General features: G+C 44.0%; 1 protein-coding gene across 15 annotated transcripts in view; it reads right to left on the bottom strand.

Annotated features, from left to right (window-relative positions):
• The window catches only part of SCUBE1 (signal peptide, CUB domain and EGF like domain containing 1), a 308,473-nt gene that overhangs the window by 65,553 nt on the left and 228,108 nt on the right, over positions 1–14,812 (bottom strand). The window lies entirely within an intron of this gene.

The raw sequence follows: 14,812 nt of genomic DNA, 5'->3' as shown, positions 1-14,812 counted from the left end.
AATTAAGCTGTTTTATGGAATAGATAGCTGAAACAAGGGGAGCCACTGCCCAAAACTCAGGACACATGCTTGAGTAGGAGTTGAGCCATGTGGTCTGAGGGGTTTTCCCTGGAATCTGAATGTAAATGTGGAGGTCTGGGTATTCTTTAATGGAGCTGAGAGAGAGAGAAGAAACATGACAAAAACACAGAAAAGGCAGCAAGGAAACCCCAGAGACAGCCAGAGATGCCTTGTAGCATGACTCTGAGAAAAAGCGAAGAGAGAGAGCTTTTTGGTAGAGTGCTGGCTGGAAAGAGGCTTGGAATTGTGAGCTAAGAAACTGTTTCCTGTTGTTTGATGACTACTATGTTCAGGGAAACAAGGCTTTATGTACATTCATTGTAAATAAACAGGATTGCACCAAAAAAATACCTGACTCCATTATCAATTTCTCCTCTTAATGGAAACAACCCACAAGACCTTCAATACCAGCTATCTGCTCTGGTCAAAAGGGGTAATACTAGTATAGAAGCACCTGGAGGCCCCAGTCACAACGAGGTCTTCAGTGTGCCAGGTGCAGTACAAAGACACTGTTCCTGCCCCAAAGAGCTTACAATCTATCTTCATCTTTGTGGTAAAGTTCTGCATGGATTGTGTGGCTGCTGTCTAAGAAGCTGTGGGGAACATATGAAATGAAAAACCCTCTGGTTCTGACTGATGGATTAGCAGAGTTTGAACCCCAAACCTGAAGTGATGACACTGACATCATAATATAACTATCATCATATTCATCATATTACAACACAGCTCAATGTAATAGAGTCATATCTCATTACTATGTCACAATATGACATCATGATGATCCTGTCCTCCAAATGCAAATCCATGCAGTCTGGATTTATTTTAGCTCTCTCAGACACACCTGGTTTGATTTCCCTACTGAACCATTTACACAGACTTAATTCAGGCTCCGTCTACCCTTGGAGCTGGGGTGTGATTCCCAATTTGAGTAGACATACTCACATTAGCTTTCATCAAGCTTGTGTGCTAAAAATAGTAGCATAGCCACGGTACCATGGGCAGTGGCGACATGGGCTAGTCTTGCCAAGTACTTACTCATGGGGTCCGGGTGGGTTTGTACTTGGGGATGCTAGCCTGTGCCACTGATTGCCCCTGCTACTGTGGCTACACTATTATTTTTAGAGCACTAGCTCGAACAGAGCTAGCATGTATCTGTCTTCCAGCTGTCTTCCCAGCTGCAATATAAACATACCCAGAAAGTGCCATAAAATTAACTATGTGCTACAGAATGCACAGTGTATTCACATCAGCCAAAGCCAAAGCCAATCACAGCTGTCTGTGTTCTGGTCACATTCCTCACTACCCAATCCAGTGGATCCTTTGAGAAAAAGAGACCTTCCCTTTCCTCATCCACTGCACAGTCTTGCCCTGACTCACACACACTGAACTCCTTGAAAATAATCTGTCAATGTTTTTAAACTAAACCCTGCCCCTTTCTAGATATGCGTGTTTTCCTTCTCCATCCCCCAGTTGCTACCCCCACTATGTTGTCCATTTCACAATCAATTAGAGACTACCTGAAATGGCTGCCAGTGGTACCGACGGACATTAGCGAGCCTACAAATCCCAGTCAGAGGGGCTGCTGGAAGCCTTGCTTTAGGCCAGACTCTCCACCGAACGATGGCTTGGATTCAGTGTCAGGAAACAGATGACCTCACAGCAGATATATGACATGGTATCACACACTTTCTGACTCAACTTGACCGATCTCTGTCCACAACTCATCAGAGTATCCTCCTATAGATCACTTAAGAGGGACAATGCAATAAAAGACCCAGCATGGCAGATGCTGGCAGAGGTCAGTTGACTCGGGCTTCGTGGCTATAGAATTGCAACATAGATGGTTGGACTTGGGCTAGAGCCCAGGCTCTGAGACCCCCATGATGGGGGAGGATCTCAGATCCTGGGCCCTAGCCCAAGCCCAAACATCTACAACTGCAGTTTTATAGCCCCGTGAGCCCAAGTCAGCTGACCCAGGCTCTGAGACTTGAAGCCGCAGGTGTTTTATCAGCATGTAGACATACCCAACAAACCAACAAGATCACCTTTTGATTTGACAAGGCCATTCTTTACTACAGAAGTCCAGCATAGACCAAAAGAAACAGCTTATTGTTATAACTAACTGCTCATTATGTTTCAGAATCTGCAATAATAAAACCGACGAAGGATGGAGCGAAAGAAGAAGAGATAATACAGACTATTGCTAGATATAAAACCTCTTATTGTATTACTTTCCTGCTGAGTACTTTTAGTGGGCAAGAACTGGTGCAGGCTGGCATCCTCCTCCCGAAAAACCAAACCTTTAAATGTAATTCAAATACCACACCCCTGTGAGCTTTCTATTGCGTGACTGACTTGCAAACAAATCCACACACTTGTTGCTGAGACTTAGCTGTTAATAATGTACTAATGATCTGCAGAAGAAAAATATCTGGCATTAATTACTATACCTTTTATTTGAACTGAAATGTATAAGTAGCTTAGCCACATCTTGCACTTCAAAAAACAGAGCGGGCAACTCTGTCCATTATGACTAACTTCAACTCAGAGTATTTATTTATTTAAGGATTTTATTGCTCTCTGTTAGCTAAGTGATTAGTGAAGACCAAATGCAAGGCACTAATCAAAGAATGAAGGACTTTTGAAGGAAATTGATTCTGCTTGCAAGGGGAAATGTGCCTTTTATTACAAATGATTAACTCTGCAAGAATTCAAAACCAGTGGTAAAACAAATAAATACATATAAATTGCAGAACAAACCTTCAAGCTCTACTGCAGGGAGACACAATAAATAATCGGAAACCTGTGACTAATTATATAAATGCCAAAAATTGATACTGATGTGAAGAAGGGGAAGTTTCCTTGGCAGTTTCAGTGACAGATAGAAAAACAGGATAAAATTGCTATTTTTCAACTTCAAGAGTAAGCATCCAGTAGCAGTTAAAAACTGGGTCATGGAGAATACTTGGTTACCATCAACTCAAATAAGTTTTAGATCTGATGGATTATCCATTATTCAAATGTTGCTATGCACCAATATATTGACAAAACTCACTATCCATAGCTGGTTGGGGCCAACGTCTTAGTTTCCCTTGTTCTGATGAAGCAGAGCAACTCCCATTCTGTCGTACAGTCCACTCTATTAACAGCTGGTGATGCAATTGTGAGTGTGCTCTAGTGATAGCTTCACAGCTCCTACACTTGGATCCATGCAGTTACACCTCTGAGCCCATGCAGAACCCTGTGGAATCAAGGGGACTCTCAACAGTCACATGAGTCTGCTCATATAGATCCAGTAGCAGGATTTGAGCCTTTATTTGGATCCCTGCTGTGTCTGTAAGGAACAATAGCATGAAAAATGCAGTGGAAACCTCCTGAGGAGTGTGGAGGGAGACGGTCTTTATCTTGTGCTTCCTTCTGGATCTTTTAATTCATCAAAACTAGGGAATCTCAGGGAAAAAAACACCAACCTAAGATTGAGTCTTAGCTAATTGGCTGTCTTTTTATTGTTTTCTACCAGTTTTCTTTGCTAATGTTCCCTTTTCCATCCAAGGACTCTCAAGCTACATGGCACAAACTCCCAGTGAAAGCAGGCCATGGGAAGGTACATTATGCCATGGTGTCCTCCATTTAGTGAATGATAGCACCAAGAAACACTACACTTACTACATGTCTTGTTCTGCCTTGTCTCCTACAATTTTATGTCCATTTTCCTTAATCCCTCAGGTCTCACTTAAAACTTCATTCCTGCCCTCCCTAAGAACACCAAACAGTGGATTATGCGTTGAGATGAGAAGCTGGAGAGAGAGAGACCTCTGTCTTGATCCTAAAATGGAATAATTTAGCAAGGATAGGTCAAAGTCTATCACCAGACATAGGTGTGTCTTGATCCACTGGCTAAATCATTTATCAGGACATCTCTGAAGAGTTTTACTATTAGGATTTCCATGTTTCTTCCTCTGCACTCCTGATAACATAAGTAATGGAATGTGTTGGTTCTTGATGTTGAAGGCTTATCAGCAGGTCATCTCTCTTTCAGGTTTTCCTCAGTTACAGTGGTATCGACCCCAAACTCTTGGGGGTGGGGCTGTATCTTCCTCTGTGCTTGTACAAAACCAAGTACACTGTTAACACTCTAATACTCTGATCAGCCAATGCACTGATACAGGTGTAAGGGCACTTCAGTGACCCATGTTATTGTTTACTGTGTACAATTCTGACTTGAGATGTCCATTTTGTCCCATGAGAACAAAATGAGCAGTTCAGATTCTTCTAAAAGAAAACTGTAAATTATTGGCCTGCATAGGTACAGTCATCAATTCTAGTGGGCATCCAGGGCTGAGAGATGTCAAGCAACTCCTAATAGAGTGGGCTGACACCCAGATTTTGCTATTCATAGATTGTTTAGATTTTAAGGCCAGAGGGACCCTTATGATCATTTAGTCTGACCTCCTGCATAACACATGCTGTAGAATTTCACTCAATGCTTTAGAATCCAGTTCAGGAAAGCCTCCCTACCGAGGAAAGGACTTGAGCACAGGCTTAAATGCTTTCCAAAGTTGGAAATTGAGTTTTAGTTTTCTGAATCAGTTAATTTTTGAAGTTGTGCTTTGGTATAATCTTTGTCCAAGTAGAGATTTAGGTAACCAAGTTTGGCTAGGGTCAATATGCTGAAAATTTAACTTAATAGTGTGCACTGTGTTCCTGTTCACTCAGAAACCACCAGGTGTCCTCTGACATATATTGCATATTATTTTGTTGGATCTGAGGTTGTTTCTGCACCTAGAATAGTTAGTATTCCAAAGAAACAGTTACCATGGATGTTTTTTCTGCCTCTTCTAAATCAAATCCCAACTGCAGTAGCCATAGTCTGGCTCTTTCAGTGGTCACAGGAGCCATATCAGATAGATCTCGCTTTGATAGTATGGTCCAAGTGGACCTGTCTTCTCCTTAGCAAACTCATCATCATCAACATCAGAGCAATAGTTTCCTACCGGTTACCTAGACGCACCAGCAAAGAGAACAGCAATGGGAAATACAAGAAACTTCTATTGGTGATAGTCCTTGAAGTCAAATCGCAACTTTATCTCTGTTATGAATCCTTATTAAAAGAGCAGTGGCTGTACCTTCCTGGGAGAAATCCCTGAGATTTGAAAGCAAAGGGTTAAGAATCCTGGAACCTGCTGATAGAAATGTAGGTCCAAATCATTTGCTCCTTCTCCAGAATAAATACAAGCCTTTCCTTGGACTCTGTTCCAAGTGACTCCTGTGTGAGCTCATGTAACAGCAAGTTCATTTCCCCTTCTTTTCTTCAGCTTCTTTCCAGAATTGCCCACTTCACTTCTTTCTCCCACAGGGAGCCCACAAGCTCACCATCAGCCACATGCTTCCCTCAGCACTTACTGCTCAGTTACAGACAGAAAAAGGGCTGAAAAATATCATCTTAGTGTGGTAAATATCTGCTCCCTATGTGTCTTCCTAAACATACGGTACGTAATGAGTTTACTGACCCACACACATTTTTCTTCCTGTCAGCACTGCACAGCCAATATTGCTATAGGTCGGCAAGCAGCATTTTCTTCTGCTTTACGCATCATTCACCAAATGACCAGCTCATTTCTGAGTCACCGAAAGCTTTGGGAGTCTGGGAGAAGTTTCAAGGGAATCTTGGGTGCTGAGGAAGAATTTAGATTTTGGATGGCAACCATGAAATTTTGGCAGTTTCAACCAGGGAAAAATTGGTGGCTTAACTGAGGTCTGCATAATTTAAGGATATCAATGGGAGTTTTGCCTGAGTAAAGTCTGCAGGATTTGGCCTGCAGTTTTTAAATGAAATATGATATTACTATTATTATTACTGATACTGCTGTTTGGCAGAAAAAAGGTTTTTATTCTTTTCCCTGTAGCATTATGAAGAATCTGTTTTTATGACAGGTTAATTTGTTACTTTAAAAAGTAACCATTTAAGAAACCCTGCAGTCAAGGAATGAGAGCAGCAGATTATCTAGTAAACTGATTCACTGACAGGAAATCCATTTGGTCTAATATTTTTAACATACAGGAAGCTGTAGCTACCTTCCATCTGTACACCTGAGCACATAACCCAGCAATGTCCCCTCCTAGGAAAACCATGTGGGCAACTGCCCTCAATGGAATTTATCAGAGGACCCTTTACAAAGCCCCCAGCATCTTCCAGAGAGAGATTAAAGGAGAAATTAAAAAAAAGCAGTGACAGCTGCCAGCAATAGCAAAGGGTGAGGAGAGGGAACTATCTAAGCTCCCCATACTCCTGTAAGGCCAAGAACTGGGTGGTGTAACTCACCCTCCCTCCCAGCAGCATGAGGGGGTGGTGCCTTTACATCTCCAGCAGCCCTGATAATGTCAGCAATTTGATCAGCCATCCTTTGGAACAGGGGAGTAGTTGTGTAGAGGGTGATATAATGGGGAGGCTCTGGTGACACCTTCACAACTCCAGACCATACTCCATAACGGATCAAAAAATGTTCTGCTCTCTGGCACCTGCGTTCTCTCAGAGAGCAGCAGAGGGAACAGGAGACCCCTCAGATCTTGGAGCCATATAGGGGAGAGGAGTTTATGCAGAGAGAGAGAGTGGGCCCATCATCTGAGGGACTTCTTGAGAAGCTTTATTTTTTTAAAGGAAGGAATTAACAGCCAGGTCAAAAGGCTGCTGAGAATGGTCCATATAGAAGGGGAAACAAAACAGATCAATAACTAGATAAAAATATATATAGAGTAAATAGTGAGGCCAGGGTCAAAGGTGTAAAGGGAGCCTGTGGGTAGGAAGGCTAGTCTGACTGGGATTTTTTGAATGATGATTCCAAATCTTTTTTTTTTTTAAATTATCCAGCTCTGCCCAGTTAGCCTTATTATGTGATCTAATCGGAGTTGCTCTCATCCTTCCTTTCTGTCTTATTGTACGTTCCATGCTAGCCCATCGCTAGTTTGTAAAGCTACTCAAGGAGAGGGATCACTGTGTTTGTACAGTGCCGAGCACGATGGGGTCCTGATCATGATGGATGCCTATGGGCACTTCTGGAATCAAATAATAATAAATAATACAGCATTGCTGCCTCTAACAATGCTGCTTATTATAGCTAACCACACATTTGAAGTCAATAGGAACGGAGTTGAGCTAAGCACCTTGTAGGATTGAGGTCTTCAGAGAAGAACTACACTATCAGTCCAGAATTGTACTGGAAAATCAGAGAAGGGCTAACATAGCTCACATAAGTAGGCCAGAGTTAAAACAATACCTTCAAACAGACTGCATCAGAATGACTGCAAGCCATCCTTCAGTGGAGCTTTACTCACATGCCCTGCAAGCCCCAGTCACACATGCCTAAGAATCACATTAATTGTTTTATGGCCTCACAGCCTTATGGTCATATTGTCTTTGACATGTGCTTTTGAAATACAGCATTATTTATGGTCCCAAAATAAGGACCAGCTTGGGCCAGTTGGCTTGCACAGGTATTTTCATGTGTGACTATTGGACACAATACGTTAGAAGTAACACAAAGGATTTTAAGAGAGCTATTGGAAGGGTTTGACCAACTGAGATAGTAAGTGAAACAGAGGAGGGGGAAAAAAACAAAAAAACCCCAAGGAAATGAGAGACAGAGGGAAAAAGAAAGAAGCAGTTTCTGTAGAAAAGACGTCATAAAAATTGGAGATGGGGGGTAGCGGGGCTGTATCAATGTTTAAAGTGATTGTGGCCTTTTCAGTAAATTATCCTTGCACTTGGGCTTTCCTGTTTTCTGCTTCTCTGAGTTAACTCTCTCACACCCTTCCCAGCCACCGCCTCCATTAGACATGGCCTTTGTTACAGTCAGGCTCCTCTATTTATCAATCTATGGGACCCAGTAGGAGGCAATTGGCTCTGACTCCCATTACATTTATCCTCTGACCATTGTTTTGCTAGCACAGTCTAAAATGCAATTAGAGTCAAATGCTTTCTCAACGTTTTTAAGAAAACAAAGTACTTTCATCAAAACCATTGCCAAGATTTTATGAGCAAACATGTATCCCTTTCCAAAATTAATCATTTTCCAAGGCGAAGGCAAGCTGAGTTATCTACTGCCATTATGGCAGTAAACTGTGCTACTACTTCAAGTGCTTGGGGAGAAGAAGCTATAGATCAAGAATGGAAGTGCATTAAAAGAAACTTAAGGCAGGTTTATTTGTTTCCCCACAAACATAAACATGGTATAGTAGCCTGCACTCTTCTCAAGCCACTATTTACACATCAATCCCGTAAGAGCAACTTAACAGCCTAATGATACAAACACAGAAAGGCCTTTACCCTCTGTGTATTGAGCAAGCAATATTCCCCGTGTCCCGGGATACACTTGCTTTATAGACAGATTTCTAAAAGGAGGAAAAGGCTTTCTTTACAAAGCAGCCTTCTAATTACTGGAGCAGATCCTACCAGCCTTACGTGGAAGTCAATGGGACTCCTTGCAGAGTAGGTTCTACTCAATAAAGGGCAGGGGGAGGGAGGGCAGAATCAGGCCTAATGTAATTTAAAGTAGCTGGAAGAGCAAATGCTACAACATAAGCAAATTTTCAACTGAAAACTAAGAGGTAAAAATTCCCTTTGTCTACCATAGGCCAGATCCTGTATTCCTTGTTCACCCGAAGCTCCTGCTGAAGTCAATGGCAGACTTAGGGTTGCCAACAGTCCCTTATTACAAAGGATGTCCCTTATTTTTTACTCTCTCTACATCAAGATCTGGAATTGCTGAGTGCTGCAAAAAGTAGCAAGAAATACCCTGGGTGAATATAGGTGAGTACTGCTTATTAATTATTATTATTATTAATAATAATAAATAAATAAATAATAAGTAATAATAATATCAGGAGGAGGAGTGAGGTGGGGGTGCTCAGAAGACAGTCCCTTATTTTTAAAATACAATGTTGGCAGCCTTAGTGGCAGTACACAAGAAATACAGTGTTGGGCCCCTCCTTTTATTCTTTGCACGGAACTGACAACATTATGTGCAAATCGGAGCTTCTTGAGTGACCTAGGACACAGAATGACAGGCCACTTGCACGATCTATGAATGGATGGATATGCTACTTTCTTGCTTGGTCTTGAAGGTGAACAAAAAAGTGTGTTTGAAAAATACATTAATTTTTTTTCTTGAGATCCTAAATTAGCAAGAGTCAAATCCTTCCCTCAAGCATACAAGCCATATGCAGGGGAACAGGGACTGAGAGATGAAGGAATCCTTCTGCCCCACAACACTGACTGGAGGTAAATAGATTTGTGAAGGGGTGGATCCACTGGTCCAGTGCCTGTCTACTCCCCCACCCCGACCCACCATCAAGCCCCCCCAGTGCATCAGTCTCTTGGAAACTCCCAGGTCTGTGCTGTGGGGTACAGGGTTACGTACCCCTTTGCATGGCCTGCCCAAATCCTCCCCCATCCCTTGCAGTGGAACCACACCAGTACTACTTTGACACATACACCGGGGATGCTGTGGAGGCAATTTCCCCCCCCCCCCCACACCCCCCAGGATCTATGTGTAGACTTTATGAACATTATGAATATGCTTAATCACTTTCTCCTCCATTTGCTTCCCTGCTAAGAGCTGAGTCCAGGGGTCTTTGGTTTCCATCTAATCTAATCCATCCAAGATTCATCATCACAATGTCTGAACATGTGGAAACAACTGATGACATTGCTAAGAGATGAAACCTGCATTCCTTGCTTTAATAATTTGGGATCTTAAAGAGCTTTTATTTACATTCAAAACAAGCCAAACCAATCTACTCACCCTCAAAAGGTGTACTTATGGGAAAGCTGAAGTATTCTGAGCTGTCTTTTTACTGCAAGTATGTACAACACAGCACAATGAGGGCCTGCTCATTGACTGGATTGCATTTTACATGTATAACAACATCATCACCACCATACTAAGGTGTACTAACTAAATAACACACTCACTCGCCTGCTCTTTAAAACCTCAATGAATTACAACTCCCAGCACCATTATTGTTTGTGGAAGAATGCCACCATTCTGCTCAAACTATTCTAAGGCTGACTCATATCCTGCTAATTCACACAACACAACCATTTCCAGCGGTGCTGGAACACCTTTACAATGGGGGTGCTGAAAGCCAGTGACCCCCAAACTTTTTTATCTCATCCCCCCCACCTCTGTCTGTGCCCCCACTCCTCCAGAGCTGGGGCCAGGAGTGGGGCTGTGGCTCTGGGACAGGGCCGCCCAGAGGATTCCGGGGGCCTGGGGTCTTTGGCAGCGGGGGGCCCTTCCGTTCCGGGACCCGCCGCCGAAGTGCCCCGAAGACCCACGGCGGCCCCCCCCCCGCCGAATTACCGCCGAAGCGGGACCCGCCACCGAAGTTCAGCTCGGTCTTCGGCGGTAATTCGGCGGCGGGAGGTCCCGCCGCGGGTCTTCGGGGCACTTCGGCGGCGGGTCCCGGAATGGAAGGGCCCCCCGCCGCCGAATTACCGCCGAAGACCGGGCTGCACTTCGGCGGCGGGTCCCGCTTCCGCGATAATTCGCCAGTGGGGGGGTCCTTCCGCCCCGGAGCGCAAGGACCCCCCGCTGGCAAAGACTGGGAGCAGAAGAAGCTCCTGGGACCGGCCCTGCAAGAGTTTTCGGGCCCCCCCGGAGTGAGTGAAGGACCCCGCTCCAGGGGCCCCGAAAAACTCTCGTGGGGGCCCCTGTGGGGCTCCCACGCCTGGGGCAAATTGCCCCTCTTGCCCCCCCCTCTGGGCAGCCCTGCTCTGGGAGGGGGGGCCACAGACAGGGGTAAGGGAGCCGAGGCTGAGACCACAGCTGGGGGTGGGAGCAGAGTCTTGGGTGCAGGACCAGCGGCAGCCATGACCCCAGGTACGGGGCCAGGAGTGGAACCCCAGCCACCAGCGGGGGTGCTGCAGCACCCCCTGCACCCCTAGTTCCTGCGCCTATGACCATTTCTGCAAGGTACACACAATATGTCCTAGCCTATCAATAGAAAAGTGCGCTGAAGTGCATTTCAGTCTCTATGTGCTAATGAAACATTTTGTTTGGCTTCCAATGTTTATTATATAATAAGGGAAGCATCAGGGTATTTTAGGAAGCCATCTTCCTAGTGATGTACTCTCACTGTAGGAGTTGCCATATTGGATCAGACCTGTGGCCAGCTAGTCCAGTATCCTGTCTCTGACAGTGGTCAGAACCAGAAGCTACCAAGAAAGATGCAAGTAGGCAGATGTGAGATGATCGTCCCCTGCAACATTAGGGTGATTTACAATCGTTAGAGACTTGCTAACACCCTAAAATGTGAAGTTTAGTGTCCCTTCCAAACTAGGGGTAACCACAAAAAAAATCCCCTTTCCCTTATTGTGGAGCAGGAGTGCACGTGCTGCAGAGAGGAGGCTTGAGGGACAGGGGAATGTATTTATTTGTTTTCACCTTGAAGCAGAACCACAGCCAACTTGGGAGATATCATCACTTGGCAAACAACTTATATTGAGCGCACTTACTGGAAATGTTTCCACTTGGTGCCTGTGCCCACAACCCTTGATCTCAAGAGTAAGGACTAAGCATACGAGTTAGGCCCTGTATTGATGATATAAACACACTGTTCAATCTGCAGGCGGCTCCACTGGGACATTAAAAAAAAACAACAACCCTCACACTTGGAACAATCTGGTATGTGCCAAAAGCAAGACATTTAGAAGCGTTTTTATGAGACTCAGGATAAAATCTCTCTTGGAAAGAGCGCATCCAAATAAGGAGTGAGCTATAATTCGAGGCAGGGAAATCACCTTAATCTTTCCTTTCATTAGGTGGCAGAATTTTGACAAGGGACTCCCAAGAGATGCTCCAGCACATTGCTGAGTCTGACTAGTGCATTTGGCACTGTCAGAGCTGAGCCATCATAACTGTGTGCAGTCATTTCAGTGAAATATGCATATAATTAAACAAACCGGGCCAGCCCCGTGGCTGGTGTAAATCAGCCTAACTCTGGTCACTATGTTTTACACCATCTGTGTGCACCGATGGCTAGATTAATGCACAGGCAAACTAGGCAAATGTGTAGGGCCCAGATTCATGGGGTGGGAGTGCGGGGGGTGCCACGATGGAGGGCTGGCCAGTCCAAACCTGAGCGGTGCTGCGACCCTGTGCACCAGGTTGCAATGCCACTTGCTCAAATTTGGCACATTTCTCCCGGCATCATAACAGAGGGAGTGTGGCGCTAAACCTGAGTGGTGACGCAACCTTGCATCTTAAGCAGATTCTGTCCATGTACCTACTTAAAAGTGAGGGGGCCATGGCCCAGGTGGGCCCCTCCACCTGCCTCCCAACTCCAAGGCCTATGCAACAAAATCATTTTTTCTAGGCAGGACAGTGTGTCAGGGCAGTTTGTTATTCATATTAGAAGCTGGGGCCCAGAAGCTTATGTTTGCCTAGGGCTCAGTAATGGGTTAATCTGGCCCTGGATGCACCAGTCAGCACATTTTATAATCCACTCTATTCAAGCTGTAACACAAAATAATCACTGTGAGCTTCTTTTACTTTAATATCAGTATAACTCTGTTGATTTCAATGGACTTATGCCTGATTTAATTGAGAAGCAGACTCAAGCCCAGTATATTTTCTTCAACAGCTGAAGACCTGAAATGTGCAGCATTTCCTCACGAGAATAGCAAACAAACACACAGGCGAGGGTAAAAGTCAGACAGAGGGCGTGTAGGTGTTCCAGCTGCTAAGCCCAGTTTCCTAACCCTCTGTGGAATCCACACCTACTGCGGTGTTCCCTTCCCTCTCAAGGGAACAAACTGAGCCTTGAAGGCATTCTTACACTCCTCTTCACAGGATGAAGTTCAAACCTGACCACTAGCATCACAGCTCAAACAGGGGTTTGTGTGGGCGCAGGTAAAAATCTATTTCAAATATTTAAAAACAACAACAAATAGTATGATTTTCCTCCGGTACCCCTGTGTTGCCCTCCTGTCTGGCCTCAGGGGACTATGTCAGAGTATCGCTTACCTCATTTCCAGCTAAGAATGAAAGAGGAAGGCTGAGTAAAATTATTAGTTTACATTTGCTTCTGCTTGTTTTTAAGTTAGGAAAAAGCGTCAACATTTATAACCAGAAACTGGTTCGAATGGTAACTTGGCAGAGATAATTTGCCTGCTCACTTTCTGATGGAATGGCTAACTTGCTTTTTCATTCTGCGAGTCATCTGGCCCTTGCCTACAGTACCATGCTAAAAACTATTTTAATTTCCTAGAGCACTGTCTCCACACACAAGTGTACTCCAGACCATTCAAAATCTCGCATCTGAAAGCTCAGATCAGCGCTTAGGCACTGAAATGCCTATTTTATACAAAAAAAGGTGAATAGATGGACACAGCCTTATTGGAGATTTAGGTGTCCTATTAATGTGTCCTATCAATGTGCCATTAATCCATAATGCTTTTGGATCCCACACAATTATTATGCTTGGAAAGGGTACTAGTTTTCTTTATCCTGGAATAAGAGGAAGGGTTGTGTTGGCAATTCTGCAATGGCATCCCTATGTGAAACATTTCTCTGTCAACATACTGAACCCAAACCCAGCACATATAGTTCTAATCACGTCAAACTCCCTGAAACTAAAACCACTGAGGTTAGAACTGAGCAATCAGGAAAGCTCGGCATCTGATTTAGCTGAATTATTTCAGGTTTGGGAGTGTGGACCTATGGTGCAATGGGTTAACACAAAGTTTGGAGGCCTAGGTTCAAATCTTACTTAAGAACAAAAGTGAACATGGATTTGACTGGGCAGGAGGTGGGATGAGAAAATTAATTCTAGTCCTTAGTAGACTAGATTAATTAATTCTAGTCCTTAGTCTGTCTAGGACAATATCATACAACTTGGCACAACCGCCATTCTGCTCCAGTGTAGCCCAGGACAGAAATAACAGTGGGTCAGGCTAGATTTGAGCTGCTCAGCAGGTCAGGATCGCAGTTTGCTGGCAGAGTTCCATAGGGAAACTTGTAAGGCATCCACCAGCAATATGCCTGGCCCTGGACAGTGCTTTTAGTCTCTCCATTTCAGGGGTGTAAATTATTTTTCATAAATCATGTTGAAGCCGGCACTAGCACATCCAGGAGCATCTCAGAGACAGAAATACAGCAACAAATTAGGTTTAGGAGGGATTAAACAAACCTCAATTATATATCAAAATATACTGGTGGAGATACCGGTGGTTTTAATTACTTTTCTTTTTTCTAAGGAAAGAAAGAAAATTAAAACCAAAAACCAAAACTAACCCGCCAGCCCTATTGAGACCTTGGAAGCCTTTGCTGGGCAGGTTTGAGGTGATTAAAAAACTGCAGAATGTGGCTTAGGACAGTTATGTAGGAGAAAACGTCAGTGTAATATGAAGATACTGGGCCAAATTCTGCTGTTGGTTACCCTAGGGGTAAACTGGCATCATTGCAATTCTTCTGGGTAAATATCTGGTGTGACTGACAGCAGAATTTGGGACACTGTATTCTAATTACAAAAGAAGAACAAATCATTACATTCTTTTAAAATCTTGTAAAAAGTCATAAACCAAAAATAATTAACAATCAGTCGATCAGTGTTACCCTATCGGAATGAAGAGGTGGTCTTCTAGAAGCTCCTTTAGCTCTTAATGCCCCCTGCAAATGCAAAGGGTCCAGAGAGGTGAAGAGAAGAGGTGTTCAGGTGCCAGATAGGCCCTCTCCTTTTACAGAACTAGTCT

This window comes from Mauremys reevesii, linkage group 1 (assembly GCF_016161935.1).
Source record: "Mauremys reevesii isolate NIE-2019 linkage group 1, ASM1616193v1, whole genome shotgun sequence".
Taxonomy (NCBI): domain Eukaryota; kingdom Metazoa; phylum Chordata; order Testudines; family Geoemydidae; genus Mauremys; species Mauremys reevesii.
Note: the sequence above shows the minus strand (reverse complement) of the source record. Positions and strands in the feature narration are given on the sequence as shown.